At 35.7% G+C, this 14,388-nt stretch overlaps 1 non-coding gene across 1 annotated transcript; it reads left to right on the top strand.

The window, feature by feature from the left end:
• The first annotated feature begins 1,380 nt into the window (after nucleotides 1-1,380).
• Nucleotides 1,381-1,486, top strand: LOC112536250. Its single transcript, XR_003080295.1, has one exon. It is a non-coding gene; the product is annotated as a small nucleolar RNA R71 (small nucleolar RNA).
• The last annotated feature ends 12,902 nt before the right edge of the window (nucleotides 1,487-14,388 follow it).

The raw sequence follows: 14,388 nt of genomic DNA, 5'->3' as shown, positions 1-14,388 counted from the left end.
AATATGTGTAAAACTATGCACATCAGAACACACAGTTCATAATATTTCTCAAAACAAACTCCCCGACAACAGCACCAAAAACTTGATGGCTCGCTAACACGACTAGCAATCTATAGGCAAGTGCAACTATCGAATGTAATCTAGCTATGGCAAGTATCAATATTGTATCCCATGGGAACTGAGAAACTACTGCTACTATGTTATTCCTATTATCTAACCGAGCAAAAGGTGGTGAAGATTATTAACTAAAAATGATTAAGAATGCAATTGAAAGCTAAATTTTAACAAAAAGAATGAAAGTTAAAAAAGGATAATAAGATAAGTTAACCCAATTGGGGATTACTCTAGCTAGCCGGCTTACAATAATAAATTATGAATTGATGATCAACTTTATCCTACTTGAGTTTTGCAGGATATCGAATGGGAGGTTGGTATGGCTTCGAGGGGATCTTCTTCAAATCCTCCTTCTCTTCAACTGCTCCCTTTTCTTTCTCCTCAGGCTTGTCTTTCTTTTTCGACTCATCCACCTACACATAAGAATCATCATTAGTAAAATGCTTAGATGGACTAGGAAGTTCCTTACCTGATCTCAAAGTAATTGCTTTGGCATGCTCCCTTGGATTAGACTCTGTGTTACTTGGAAGCATGCCTGGCTGCCTCTCAGCCATCATCCTAGACAACTGCCCAATTTGAGTTTCTAAGTTTTGAATTGAAGCTTGTTGATTCTGAATGGCAGTGTCCGTTTGTTGAAATCTGTTCTCTGAAGTTGCAATAAACTTCGTCATCAACTCTTCCAAGTTAGGTTTCTTCTCTTGACTACCTTCTGGTTGATGGGGAACAGAATGCATAGGTTACTGTGGATGCAACCTCTGATATCCCAGTGGACCTTGGTTATTGGAATTCCTCCATCCAAAATTAGGATGATTCCTCCACCCTGGGTTGTATGTATTGCTGTAGGGATCATTCTGCTGCCCACCTGCATAATCAACATGGTCAACGTTAGAAACATTAGTAGGCATAGAAGATGCAAACATACCTCTCGCTTTACAATTGGCACTGTAATGCAGTCCACCACAAAATTCACATCCGGGCTGAACTGCTTGGACCGGCATCTAATGTTGTTCTATCTTTTTGGAAAGTAGCTCTACTTGTGCCGCCAAGGATGCTGTAGGATCTGCCTCAGCCCGATATACAACGGGCTTTAGACCTCTAGCCCGTGGAGTTTGCCACTGATAAGTGTTGGTGGCCATCTCTTCTATTAAATCCTGGGCTTGCTTAGGTGTTTTGCTATTGATAGCTCCCCCTGCAGTTGCATCTACCATTTATCTAGTGGCTGTATTCATGCCACTATAGAATGTCTGCACTTGCATTCAGAGAGGAAGACCATGGTGTGGGCAACACCTTAACAAGTCCTTGAAGTGCTCCCAGGCTTCGTACATCGATTCTCCTTAACCCTGCACAAAAGAAGATATGTTATTTCGCATTTGAGCAGTCTTAGTAGGAGGAAAATACTTATTCAAAAACTTTTCAGCCAAAGAAGTCCAGGTAATGATCATTTTCGGTGGCAAGGACTGCAGCCATCTTTTCGCTCTACCCCTCAAGGAAAACAGAAACAGCCTCAACCGTATGGCATCATCAGTTGTTCCATTAATCTTAAATGTATCACATATTTCTAAAAAGTTGGCGATATGCTCATTCGGATCTTCGCTCGCTAATCCTCCAAATTGCTCCATATTCTGGATCATCTGGATTACATTCGGCTTTATTTCAAAATTATTGGCCGCCACGAGAGGCCTCACTATCCCAGTTTGCGTCCCTGCTAGAGAGGGCCTAGCAAACTCGTACATGGTCCTTTCATCATTACCTCCATTTGCATTGTGGTTCTCCATCTCACTAGTTTCACGAACAGGAATCTCTGCTTCAATCTCCTCCTCTACTACCTGCATACGCCTCATTAGCAATCTAAGAGAGAGCTCGGGTTCAGATAAAGGCTCTGTAAGATTAGGATTAGGGCTCCTCGTCATAAACTACCTGAGCACAATAAAGAACAACAACACCAACAAACGGGATAAGAACAAAACTATACACAGAAAACAAATTATGAATAAAAAGAGAAATGACTAGACTAACAAATATTAAAATTTCAATTTAGTTCACAGAAAACCGTTCCCTAGCAACGGCGCCAAAAACTTGATATGTGCTAAGTCAAGCAAGACTATGACCTAAGGTAGTGTACCTATCAGTGGAGTATAGCTAACGGCGAGTACCAAGTGTCGTATTCCCCAAAGAACGTGTGAACCTAAATCTACTCAATCTTCTCTATTATCTAATCACAGAAAATAAATGGTGTTAATGAATAATTCCTAAATTAACTAATAGCTACTCTAATTGTTGTCGAACTACGTATACTAGGGAATGATTAATTCAAGTAAAGGAATAACCCTTTGGGAATTCTTGTCTCTAAGGAATGGAAGCTAAGGGTGGAATTGATTGATTGAATCCAATTTCTGTGGGAAAATCTCTACACAATTAATGCCTTTCTCAAGGACACTAACATCTTAACTTAGATTAATTAGGTTGAAATCTCTTCCTAACTCTAATTACCCAAATTAGCATTATTTATCATTTAACACTATTGAGAGTTGTTAATTCTCAATCCGGTAGAACGAACACCCTATCTCTAGGCGAATTCAATTCTAGGTTGCAGAGGACAATCCAAACCTAAACGTCTTTCTGAAGATCATTCAAATTTCAAAAATCATTCAACAAGATATGAAGAATAAATCAATAAATACTTCCATTACAAACCAATATTGACAATCAATACATTCAATTCAAAATTGAAGTACAAAAATCCCTAGATAAAGAACCCCAATGGGTTAATAAGTTTAGCTAATCATATTCATAATCACAACCAACAAGAATTCAATTACAAAAAATGAGTAAAGGTAGAGGAACCCGAATACACCCTTGGATGAGAGTAAATAGCTCCAATTCCTCGTGCCCAATTTTGGATCGATTCTTGTTCCTCTTACTCGGATTGAAACCAATCGACAATCCTCGCCAATCTTTGATCTTCGAAGAGAATCCAAGTGAAACCTTGATCCAAGTATCCTTTTCTCTTAGTTTCAACTCAGAAAACCCTTAGATAGAGAAAAAGATGAGTTTTTGGACCAGCTACCATGAACATGGCCGTGTTGATGCCCGTGTTACTCTCTGTGGCCGTGCTCCCTATAAACCTCATTTTTTCTTTGATGTTTGATGCATCAAACGCGGCCGTGTTAACCTTCCTCATGGGCATACTTTGCTTGTTTCGGCAGCTTTGACGACGTCCAATTATGCTCTAATTCTTCCCTTTATCATACTTTGACTTCTTTTGGACCTAATACACACAAACAGACACATAGGGTGAGTGTTGGGACCAATTCACATCCAAATGTACATAAAATCAATCTTAAAAACACCATTTAGATGTATGTATTTTACGCACATCATTGATCAATCAGCCCCTCTCTTGTTCTTAATTGGACTTCAATTTATTCATCTTTCTTCATTTATTTATTCATATTTAGCCTCTAGTTCTTTATTTATTTATTTACTCATATTCATATTTCTCCCTTACGAGCATGGATTTACGTCTTGTCCTACTTGATCATCAAGCTAAGCGTTAATGCTACCGGTTAAGCTTGTCAATTAAGTTTATATGATTCTTTATGCCAATCCTTATGTCATAAGAAGTCATCGTGCCTAGAGGAACTAATGCAAGCCTAAAGCCCAAGGAGCCAAATAGCCAAAGTCAAGGAGATCATGTTCTAAGCCCAAATGTCAAGAGAGGCCCATTACAAGGGCTAGAGCCAAAAAGAATGAAGGAGGCCTTAAATGGGCTTGTTCAAGATATTTTGACCAAAGCACTAAATCCACATGGAGAGTTAAGTTTAATAAAGCCCAATTCTCTTCCATATGGCTAAGCGTAAGGATCAAATCAAATAGATTTAAACACAAGAGTAGATAGAGAACATAAAGAAATGAAGGACATGAGCAATAACTCTAGGTTTGCTAGTTCAGTTCTTCATATGTCCGTAAAGTTCTTGAAAGGAAAATTACTGTAAATATTATTGATAAGTTAAAATCTACAAATAAATTCATTTTAGGCTTTATAAGCCTAAAAATACCCAAATCCTAGCTTACTTAGGAAACATATCTCAAAAGGATAGAGATAATCTTCCTAATTAAAAGATAACTAAAGAAAATTCCTAATTAAGCTAAAACACATAAGTAGCGCCTAGAGCAACTAAAGAAAACCCAAATCTAAAAACAAATCATGCGCATGGGCCTTATTTAAGTGTAAACTAAATAGGCCCATATAAGAAGCTTAAACTAAAGACCAAATATGGCTTGTAGAACTAGCCCATCTTGAACTTGGACTTATAATATATTAAAAGAGATGTGACTCACAATATCTTGTCTCAAATAATCTCCTTGGTCTGCCCACATGTGGAATGCTAAGCCTAAGATATGCTTTGTTAAGGCCTCTTGATACTTCTTAGCTCTTAATCTAGTGGCAAGCTTTTGGATCCTTAGACCATTGCACTTGATCTTGCTCTCTATGTCCATATTCTTCAAGATCCTTTGCTTTTTCTATTTGGCCTTGATCTAGCAACTCTTGCCATCATCTTCAAGCTTTCCATACCCTTTCCTAGGCTGGTTGATATGAACGTGGCTAACTTGTGCCAAACCCGTATTCAATGTTGATGTCTTCACTAAGGATCGTTCACCTAATCAAGCAAACAAACTCTAAATCCCAATAGGACCCTTAAACAACTTGTACTTAAGCACCTTATTTATAAAGAATTAAAGGTTGTTTAACATAAATAAAAATTTAGATTAAACTAAATTTGTAAAAATACCAAGCCTTTACTGGATAAATTCACCAAGTTCATAAAGAACAAAAAAGAGAATTAACTCTAAAATAATCAATATTCAACAACTCGCTTTATAGGAATCCTCGTGCTTAGAGGAAGAAGGAAGGATGGAGATCCTAATGGTACGAATCCTGAGTTAAAATATTTGGGCATGATTCGATTCTCGACTTTCCCTCTTACCTCTAAAAGATTCCTCCGCGATTATTCGGAGAATGATCTTAGTACACGATCAACTAATTTTCTCTCTTTGCATTCCTCTAAGCATTGGATCGGTGCCTATGATTATCGCTTCCATACGCTTTCTCTCAACACTTGTGTTTATGCTCCCCATATAAAACCAAACCAACATACTAGATAGATATTAGAAAGAGAGACACAAAAGAAAAGAATAGGAATATAGGTAGGATTTCGTATCTGATAAGGAAAGAAATCACATGTTTGTTGTTCTCTTCCATACTGCTAAGCATAAGGATCAAATCAAATTGATTTAAACATAAGCATAGACAAAGAACACAAGAGAAAGGAAGGACATTAGGGATAAGTCTATGCTCGCTAGCACGAGTGTTGATAAGTCCACAAATTTCTTAAAAGAACCCATAACTTAATTTTCTGCAAGGTAGAAAATTGAAATAATTTGCTCATTAGCCTCAAGTATTCGGTTGCGTGCAATTTTTATAGTGCAAAAGAGAAGAGACTAGAAGCTAAATATGAATAAATAAATAAATAAATAAGGATTAATAAACTAAAGTCAAATAAAGAATAAGAGAGGAGTTTACTAGGCAACAACTCTCGTAGTCTTAAATTTTCTGAGCCAGCTTTATAAAAATAAGGGTAAATTTGGGTGGGCCTACCTAAAAATACTTCGACCAAAATTACTTCATTATATGCATTTCAAACATCTAAGCGCTCGAATTTTGGCTTGTATTACGCTTGGATTAATAAAAAAACAACCTGATTACTCCCTTACGCATGTGGATTTACATCTCTCCTCCTTGATCATCAAGCTAAGCCCTAATGCCATCGGTCAAGCTTGTTAATTACATTTTGATTAATCCTTACGCCCAACCTTGCGTCATCAAGAGTCCTCGTGCCTAGAGGAATAAGGGAGGATGGAGATCCTAATGGTGCAAATCCTGACTCAGAATATTTGGGCATGCCTCCATTCTCGGCATTCCTTCTTTCATCTAAAAGATTCCTCCATGATAATTCAAAGAACGATATCAATACATGATCAACAAATTTTCTTCCTTCGCATTCATTGAAGCATTGTATCAGTGCCTACAATCGCTGCTTCCACGGGCATTCACACAACACTGGTGTTCATGCTCCCTAAATAAAACCAAACCAACATGCTACATAGAGATTAGAAAGAGAGACATAAAAGAAATAAATAAAATGAGAATACAAGTAGGATTTCATATCTGATAAGGAAAGAAATCACATGTTCTTTATTCTCTTCCACACGGATAAGTGTGAGGATCAAATAGAATTGATTTAAACACAAGCATAGACAAAGAACGTAAGAGAAAGGAAGGATGTGAGGAATAAGTTTATGCTCACTCACGCAAGTGTTGAAAAGTCGACAAATTTCTTGAAAGAGCACATAACTTTATTTCCTGCAAAGTAAAAAACTAGAATAATAGGCTCATTAGTCTCAAGTATTCAGTTGCGTGCGGTTTTTATAGTGCAAAAGTCCTCATTCCATAAGAAGAAAAGACTAGAAGCTAAATATGAATAAATGACTAAATAAAGATTAACAAACTAAAGTCAAATCAAGAACTAGAGAGGAGTCGACTAGGCAACAATTCTCGTAGTCTTAAATTTTCTGAGCCAGCTTTATAAAAATAAGGGTAAATTTGGATGGGCCTACCTAAAAATACTTTGACCAAAATTACTTCATTATATGCATTTCAAACATCTAAGCGCTCGAATTTTGGCTTGTATTACGCTTGGATTAATAAAAAAACAACCTGATTACTCCCTTACGCATGTGGATTTACATCTCTCCTCCTTGATCATCAAACTAAGCCCCAATGCTACTCATCAAGCTTGTTAATTGCGTTCGCATGATTCCTTATGCCCAACCTTGCATCATCGAAAGTCCTCGTGCCTAGAGGAAAAATGAACAATGGAGATCCTAATGGCGCAAATCCTGAGTCAAAATATTTAGGCATGCCTCGATTCTTAACGTTTCCTCTTTCTCTAAAATATTCCTCTGCGATCATTCGAAGAATGATATTAATACACGATCAACTAATATTTTTTCTTCGCAATTATTGAAGTATTGGATTAGCGCCTATGATTGCCACTTTTAGGCGCTTTCATTCAACACTCGTGTATATGCTCCTGATATAAAACCAAATCAACATACTAGATAGAGATTAGAAAGAGAGACAAAAAAAGACAAAAAAATGAGAATATAGGTAGGATTTCATATCTGATAAGGAAAGAAATCACATGTTCTTTGTTCTCTTCCATACGGCTAAGTGTAAGGATCAAATCGAATTGATTTAAACACAAGCATAGATAAAGAACACAAGAGAAAGAAAGAACATGAGGGATAAGTCTATGCTTGCTAGCGAGAGTGTTGGTAAGTCCACAAATTTCTTAAAAGAACCTATAACTTAATTTCCTGCAATGTAGAAAACTAAAATAATATGCTTATTAGCCTCAAGTATTCAGTTGCATGTGATTTTTATAGTGTGAAAACCCTTATTCCATAAGAAGAGACCAAAAGCTAAATATCAATAAATAAATAAATAAAGATTAATAAACTAAAGTCAAATTAAGAACAAGAGAGGAGTTAACTAGGTAACAACTCTTGTAGCCCCAAATTTTATGAGCTAGCTTAATAAAAATAAGGGTAAATTCTGGTGGGCCTACCTAAAAATTCTCCAACCCAAACTGCTTATATGCATTTCAAACATCAAAGTGCTCGAATTCTAGCTTGTATTACGCTTGGATTAATAAAAAATAACATAATTTCTCCCTTATGCGCTTGGGTTTACGTCTCTCCTACTTGATCATCAAGCTAAGCCTAATGCAATCGATCAAGCTTGTTAATTGCATTCCCATGATTCCTTATGCCCAACCTTGCATCATCATGAGTCCTCGTGCCTAGAGGAACAATGAAGGATGGAGATCCTAATGGTGCAAATCCTGAATCGGAATATTTGGGCTTGCCACGATTCTCGGCGTTCCTAATCAAATAAGGAGTCCTTTTAACTAGGAATCATAATCCTGTAATGAGTCCTGATGATAGTAGGAATTTAAGCAACGAAAGAAATCCTAATTCAACCAGGAATCCTAATTTAACTGGGAGTCCTAGTTCGATTCAAATTGCAAGTCAGTGAGCTTATCCAAGACATTTGGGATAAGGACATATCAAGGCTTGAAGAATTGGATTTAAGTTCAAGGCTCATTAATCTAATTCATTTTATTGCGCTTAAATGAATCTAATTGGGCTTAAAAAGACCAAAAAAGTGGAATTGGAGCATATGAAGACTTTGGGCCTAACTTGGCTTATATTATGAGGTCCATCTATATGACTTATGTAAACTAGGATTTTATGGCTTCTTTTGGGCGGCCATACATGTATTTTAACCTAATTAGGACTTCGTTTAAGTTATCTCTTTTAGTTAGAAAGCTTATCTTTAACCTAGATCAGATGTTGGAGTAAATCCTAATTAGTTAAGATTTAGGGTTTTCTAAGGCCTATATAAGGCTAGTACGAATTTTAATATAATGAATTAAAAAAATTTAAAGTTAAAAATTGAATGATGGTTGGTAGTTTTACCTCAAAGCTTGTTTGCTTTGTCTTTGTCTTCTTATATAGAATGCATGCTTAAGAAACATTCAAGTAGATTGATCCTATTCTTATGGAGTGTTTCGAAATTGGAATCTAGAAACAAGTTTTCTAAATTCTAATTCTTGATCATCTTTCTTAGTAATTTGTTTTCTAACCTTTCTTAGGGGTTGAACTGAATAGGCTCTTAGGTTTTCATGTTAATATATTGGGGGTCTCCAATTCAAAAAGGGTTCTCAAGCTTATTCATGGAGGTTCCATATCAATGATATCAATGCACGATCAATAAAACACAAAAAAGAAGAAGAACGTGAGCGATAAGTCTATGCTCGTGAGCGTGAGTGTTGATAAGTCCATAAAGCTCTTGAAAGAACCCAAGACTTGATTTCTCGCAAGGTAGAAGATTGAAATATTATGCTCATTCGCCTTAAGTATTCAGTTGCTTGTGCTTTTTATAGTGCAAAAGTCCTCATTCCATAACCTCCACGAATAAGCTTAAGAACTCCTTTTAAATTGCAGACCCCCAACACATTAACATGAAAACCCCAAGAACCAATTTGGTTCAACCCTTAAGAAAATTTAGAAGGTAGATTTCTCAGAAAGATGATCAAGAATTAAAAACTAAGTCCCTTAAACCCTAATTTCAAGTATGCAACAATGATAGATCAACTCCTTAAAAAATAAAATTTACATTTAAACAAGAATACAAAACCTAATCTATATTAAAGGTTAAACTCGTATGCAAGTTTGATATCATTGCCCAAGATCTATCTAGAACTAGATCAATGGAGACCTTAGACCCTTCAAGTATATTAAACTATCAAAACTAAGGTATTAAAGGTAGAAGACACCACAATTTAATATGGATTCTAAATTGATAAGTTGGATTTGAATGCCATAAACAATGAATTGCTTGATAAGTTTGAATTAGCTCTAAACAATAACTAAGAATAGAGTATAAACTCACAAAATATATTAATCATTAATTAATCAATGAACTTGAAAATTCATACTAGGCCTTAATAGCCTTTAGAAAACCCTAATTCTAAGCTATTAAGGAATTACAACTCAAATAGGATAGATATAAACATCTAAAGTAAAAATATAACTAAAAACAAAGTCCTAATACTCCTAAAGTACTATGTAGCTGCCCATTTGGAGTAACAAACCCTAGTTTCTTTAAGTCACATGCATGGGCCATCTTTGCTAGAGCTAATTAGCCCTAAACTCCTATATGTTCCTTTATGTTCATTAAGCCCATATTAGATTTATTCAAGCCTAATAAACTGAATTAAATTAATGAGCCTTGAATTTGAATCCAACTCCTCAAGCCTTGATGTGTCCTTAGCCCAAATGTCTTGAATAAGGCCATTGAGAGCTTCTTTTATCTTCTTAGCCTTAGCCCTTTATAATTGGGTCTCCATGGATGTGAAGTGGATCTTGAATCCTAGTTGGATTAGGATTACTAAGGTCACTTGAATTCTTGATTTCATTTAGACTCCTAATATCATTAGGACTCCTTGTTGGAGTAGAACTCCTAGTTACAGTAGGACTCCTTGTCAGAATAGGATTCTTTCAGCTAGTAGGATTTACATCATTAGGATTCCTTGTTGGAGTAGGATTTCTTATGCTAGATGGGTTCTTATCAATGGTGGAGATCCCAATAGTCTAATTGTTGAAATGGAATATTGTGGCATGCCTCGATTCCAAATCTAGGTTTGCTAGTGCAGGTCTTCATAAGTCTATAAAGTTCTTGCAAGAAGGCATAACTTGATTTCCCACAAGGTAGAAAACTAAAACAATATGCTCACTAGCCTCAATTATTCGGTTGCATGTAGTTTTTATAGTGTTAAAGCCCTAATTCTATATGAAGAAGAGACAAGAAGCTAAATATACATAAATAAATAAAGAAGGATGAATAAACTAAAGTCAAATCAAGAATCAGAGAGGAGTTTATTGGTCAACAACTCTCATTTTCCCAAATTTTGTGAGCCAGCTTAACAAATGCAAGGGGAAATTTATAAAGGCCTACCTAATAATAACCCGACCCAAAATATGAGCATGGGTTTACATCTCGTCCTACTTGATCATTAAGCTAAGCAAAATGCCATTGGTCAAGCTTGTCAATTAAGTTCCCATGATTCTTTATGCCAATCCTTCTGCCATCAGAAGTCATCGTGACTAGAGGAATAAGGAATGATGGAGATTCCAATGGTGCAAATCCTGCATCAGAATATTTAGAATGCCTAAATTCTCATTATTCCCACTTTCCTTTAGAAGATTTGTCCGCGATCATTCAAAAAATGATATCAATAGATGTTTAACTAATTTTCTTTCTTTTCATTTATCCAAGCATTGGATCGGTGCCTATGATTTCCGCTTCTAAGCACTTTCACTCAATACTCGTACTTATGCTCCCTAAATAAAATAAAACCATTATATTGGACAGAGATTAGAAAGAGAGGCATAAAACAAACGAACAAAATGAGAAAATAGGTAAGATTTTGGATCAAATAAGGAAAGAAATCACAAGTTTTTTGTTCTCTTTTATACAACTAAGTGTAAGGATCAAATCAAATTCATTTAAACACAAGGGCAGATAAAGAGCACAAAAGAATGAAAGGACGTCAGTGATAAGTCTATGTTCACTAGCGTGAGTGTTGATAAGTTCGTAAAGTTCTTAAAAGAACTGATAACTTGATTCCCCACAAGTTATTACATTGAAATAATATGCTAACTTGCCTAAAGTAGCATGCAGTTCTTATATTTTAAAAGCCTCATTACATAAAAAAAAGAAAAGAAATTAGAAGATAAACTTGAATAAATCGATAAGGAAATATGGATAAACTAAAGCCAAATCAAGAACCAGAGAGTAGTTGACTAGGCAACAACTCTCATGATCCCAAATTTGATGAGCGAATTTAACAAAAATAATGGAAAATTAGCATGGGCCTAGCAAAGCTTGAATTAATTGAAAACAACATGACTTTTCCCTTATGAGCATGGATTTATCTCTCCTCCTACTTGATTATTTAAGAATCATGAGAACGCAATTGACAAGCTTGACCGGTGGTATTGAGGCGTGACTTGATGATCAAGCAGCACGAGATGCAAATCCACATTCCTAAGGGAGAAATGATGCTACTTTCGATTAATACAACAGAAATGCACGCATTTTGATATTTAAGAGGCATAAAATGAAGTAAATTAGGCCAGAATGTTATAAGGTACGCCCACACGAAATTAATCTTATTTTCGTTAAGGAATTATGGGAACATAATTAATAAGGTTCACCGATGGCATTGGAGCGTGACTTGATGATCAAGCGGGATGAGATGCAAATCCAAGCATGCGATGGAAAAATAATGTTGCTTTCGATTAATCCAAGCGAGAATGCTTGTGTTGATGTTTAAGAGGCATATAATGAAGTAAATTGGGCCAGAGTATCCACACAAAATTAACCTTGTTTCTGTTAAGGAATCATAGGAACATAATTGACAAGCTTCACCGGTGGCATTGGAGCATGACTTGATGATCAAGCAGGACAAGATGCAAATCCAAGCATGTGATGGACAAATCATGTTACTTTCAATTAATCTAAGTGAGAATGTGCATATTTTAATGTTTGGGATGCACAATAATGATGTAATTTGGACCGGAGTGTTATTAGGTAGGCCTATAAGAATTTTCTCTTATCTTCATTAAGCTAGCTCATGAAACTTGAGACCACGAGAGTTGTTGGCCAATCAACTCCTCTCTCATTCTTGATTTGACTTTAGTTTATTCGTCTTTATTTATTTATTTATTCATATGTAGCTTCTAGTTTCTTCTTCTTATGGAATGACGACTTTTCCACTATGAAAACCGCATGCAACCGAATATTTAAGGCTAGTGAGCATATTATTTTAGTTTCCTACCTTGCGGAGAAATAAGTTATGGGTTCTTTCAAGACCTTTGCGGACTTATGAAGACTCGTGTGGGCATACCTAATAACACCCTGATTCCAAATGACATAATTATATGTGTCCCAAACATAAAAATGTACGCATTCCCCTTGGATTAATCAAAAGCAACATGATTTCTCCCTTACGCGTGTGGATTTCTCGTCTTGCTAGATCATCAAGTCACGCCCTAATGCCATCAGTCAAGCTTGTCGCATTCCCATGATTCCTTATGCCAATCCTTATGTCATTAGGAGTCCTAGTGCCTAGAGGAACATGGAATGATGCAGATCCCAATGGTGCAAATCCTGAATTGGAACATTAGGGTGTGCCTCGATTCTCGGTGTTATCTCTTTCCTCCAAAAGATTCATTCGCGTTCATTCTGATAATGATATCAATACTCGATCATCTAATTTTCTTTCTTCGCATTTGTCCAAGCATTGTATCAGTGCTTATGATTGCCGCTTCTATGCGCTTTTAATCAACACTCGTATTTATGCTCCCCAAATAAAACCAAAACATTAAACTAGACTGAGATTAAATTTAGTGGAACAAAAGAAACGAACTGAATGAGAACATAGGTGGGATTTCATATCTAATAAGGAAAGAAATCACAAGTTCTTTATTCTCTTCCATACGGCTATGCGAAAGGATCAAAATCGAATTGACTTAAACACAAGGGTCGATAAAGAACACAAAAGAAAGGAAGGACGTAAGTGATAAATCTATGTGGGATTGGGCTTAATCAAAACAATGGGCCTTAAGATACTTTTATCAACTCAATCCAACATATGGAGGCATGACCAAGACAAGATAAACCCAAGATAAGCAAGTCAAGCTATTTGGAGTCCAATATTAAAAAATGGGCCACATATCACATGTTATTTAAGTCCAATTATCATGTTATTATATGGGCTTGGGTTGGACAAATTTTAAGCATTTTTGTTCATTTAAAGAAGTCTTTTAATAGTTAGGAGTCTTGTTTTAAGTTATCCTTTTAGTTTAGGAGCTTTATTCCTAGTACTATTGTTATTTGCTTCCTTATCATTACAAAATTAGATTTTTTTAAGGCCTATATAAGCTAGTATGAATTTCTATATAAAGGGAGTTATTGAATATTGATTATTTTGGAGTTAATTCTCTTTTTTTATTCTTATGAACTTGGTAAATTTCTCAAGTGAAGGCTTATTTTATAAACTTAGTTTAATTTATACTTTTGCTTATGTCAAATAGTCTTTAATTCTTTATAATACGGTTCTTAAGTACAAGTTATTTAAGGGTCTTATTGGGAGTTAGAGTTTTTTTGCTTGATTAGGTGAACGATCCTTGGTGAAGACACTAACATTGAATACGGGTATTACATAAGTTAGCCACGTTAGTATCAATGAGAGAGTAGCTAATTGGTCAACAACTCTTATTGTCCTAAATTATTATGATCCAGCTTAATAAAAATAAGGAAAAATTCATGTGGGCCTACCTAATAATACTCCAATCTAAATTACTTCATTATATGCCTCCCAAATACCAAAATGCTTGCACTACCACTTGTATTACACTTGGATTAATAAAAAATAACATGATTTATCCCTTACGCATGTGGATTTACGTCTTGTTTAGCTTAATCATCAAGTTAAACCCCAATGCCATCGGTCAAGCTTGTCAATTGAGTTCTCATGACTCCTTACACCAATCCTTATGTCATCAGAAGTCATCGTGCCT

Source organism: Ricinus communis, chromosome 3, assembly GCF_019578655.1.
Source record: "Ricinus communis isolate WT05 ecotype wild-type chromosome 3, ASM1957865v1, whole genome shotgun sequence".
In the NCBI taxonomy this organism is placed as follows: domain Eukaryota; kingdom Viridiplantae; phylum Streptophyta; class Magnoliopsida; order Malpighiales; family Euphorbiaceae; genus Ricinus; species Ricinus communis.
The sequence above is the reverse complement of the archived record's forward strand: the minus strand, read 5'-3'. Positions and strand labels throughout refer to the sequence as shown.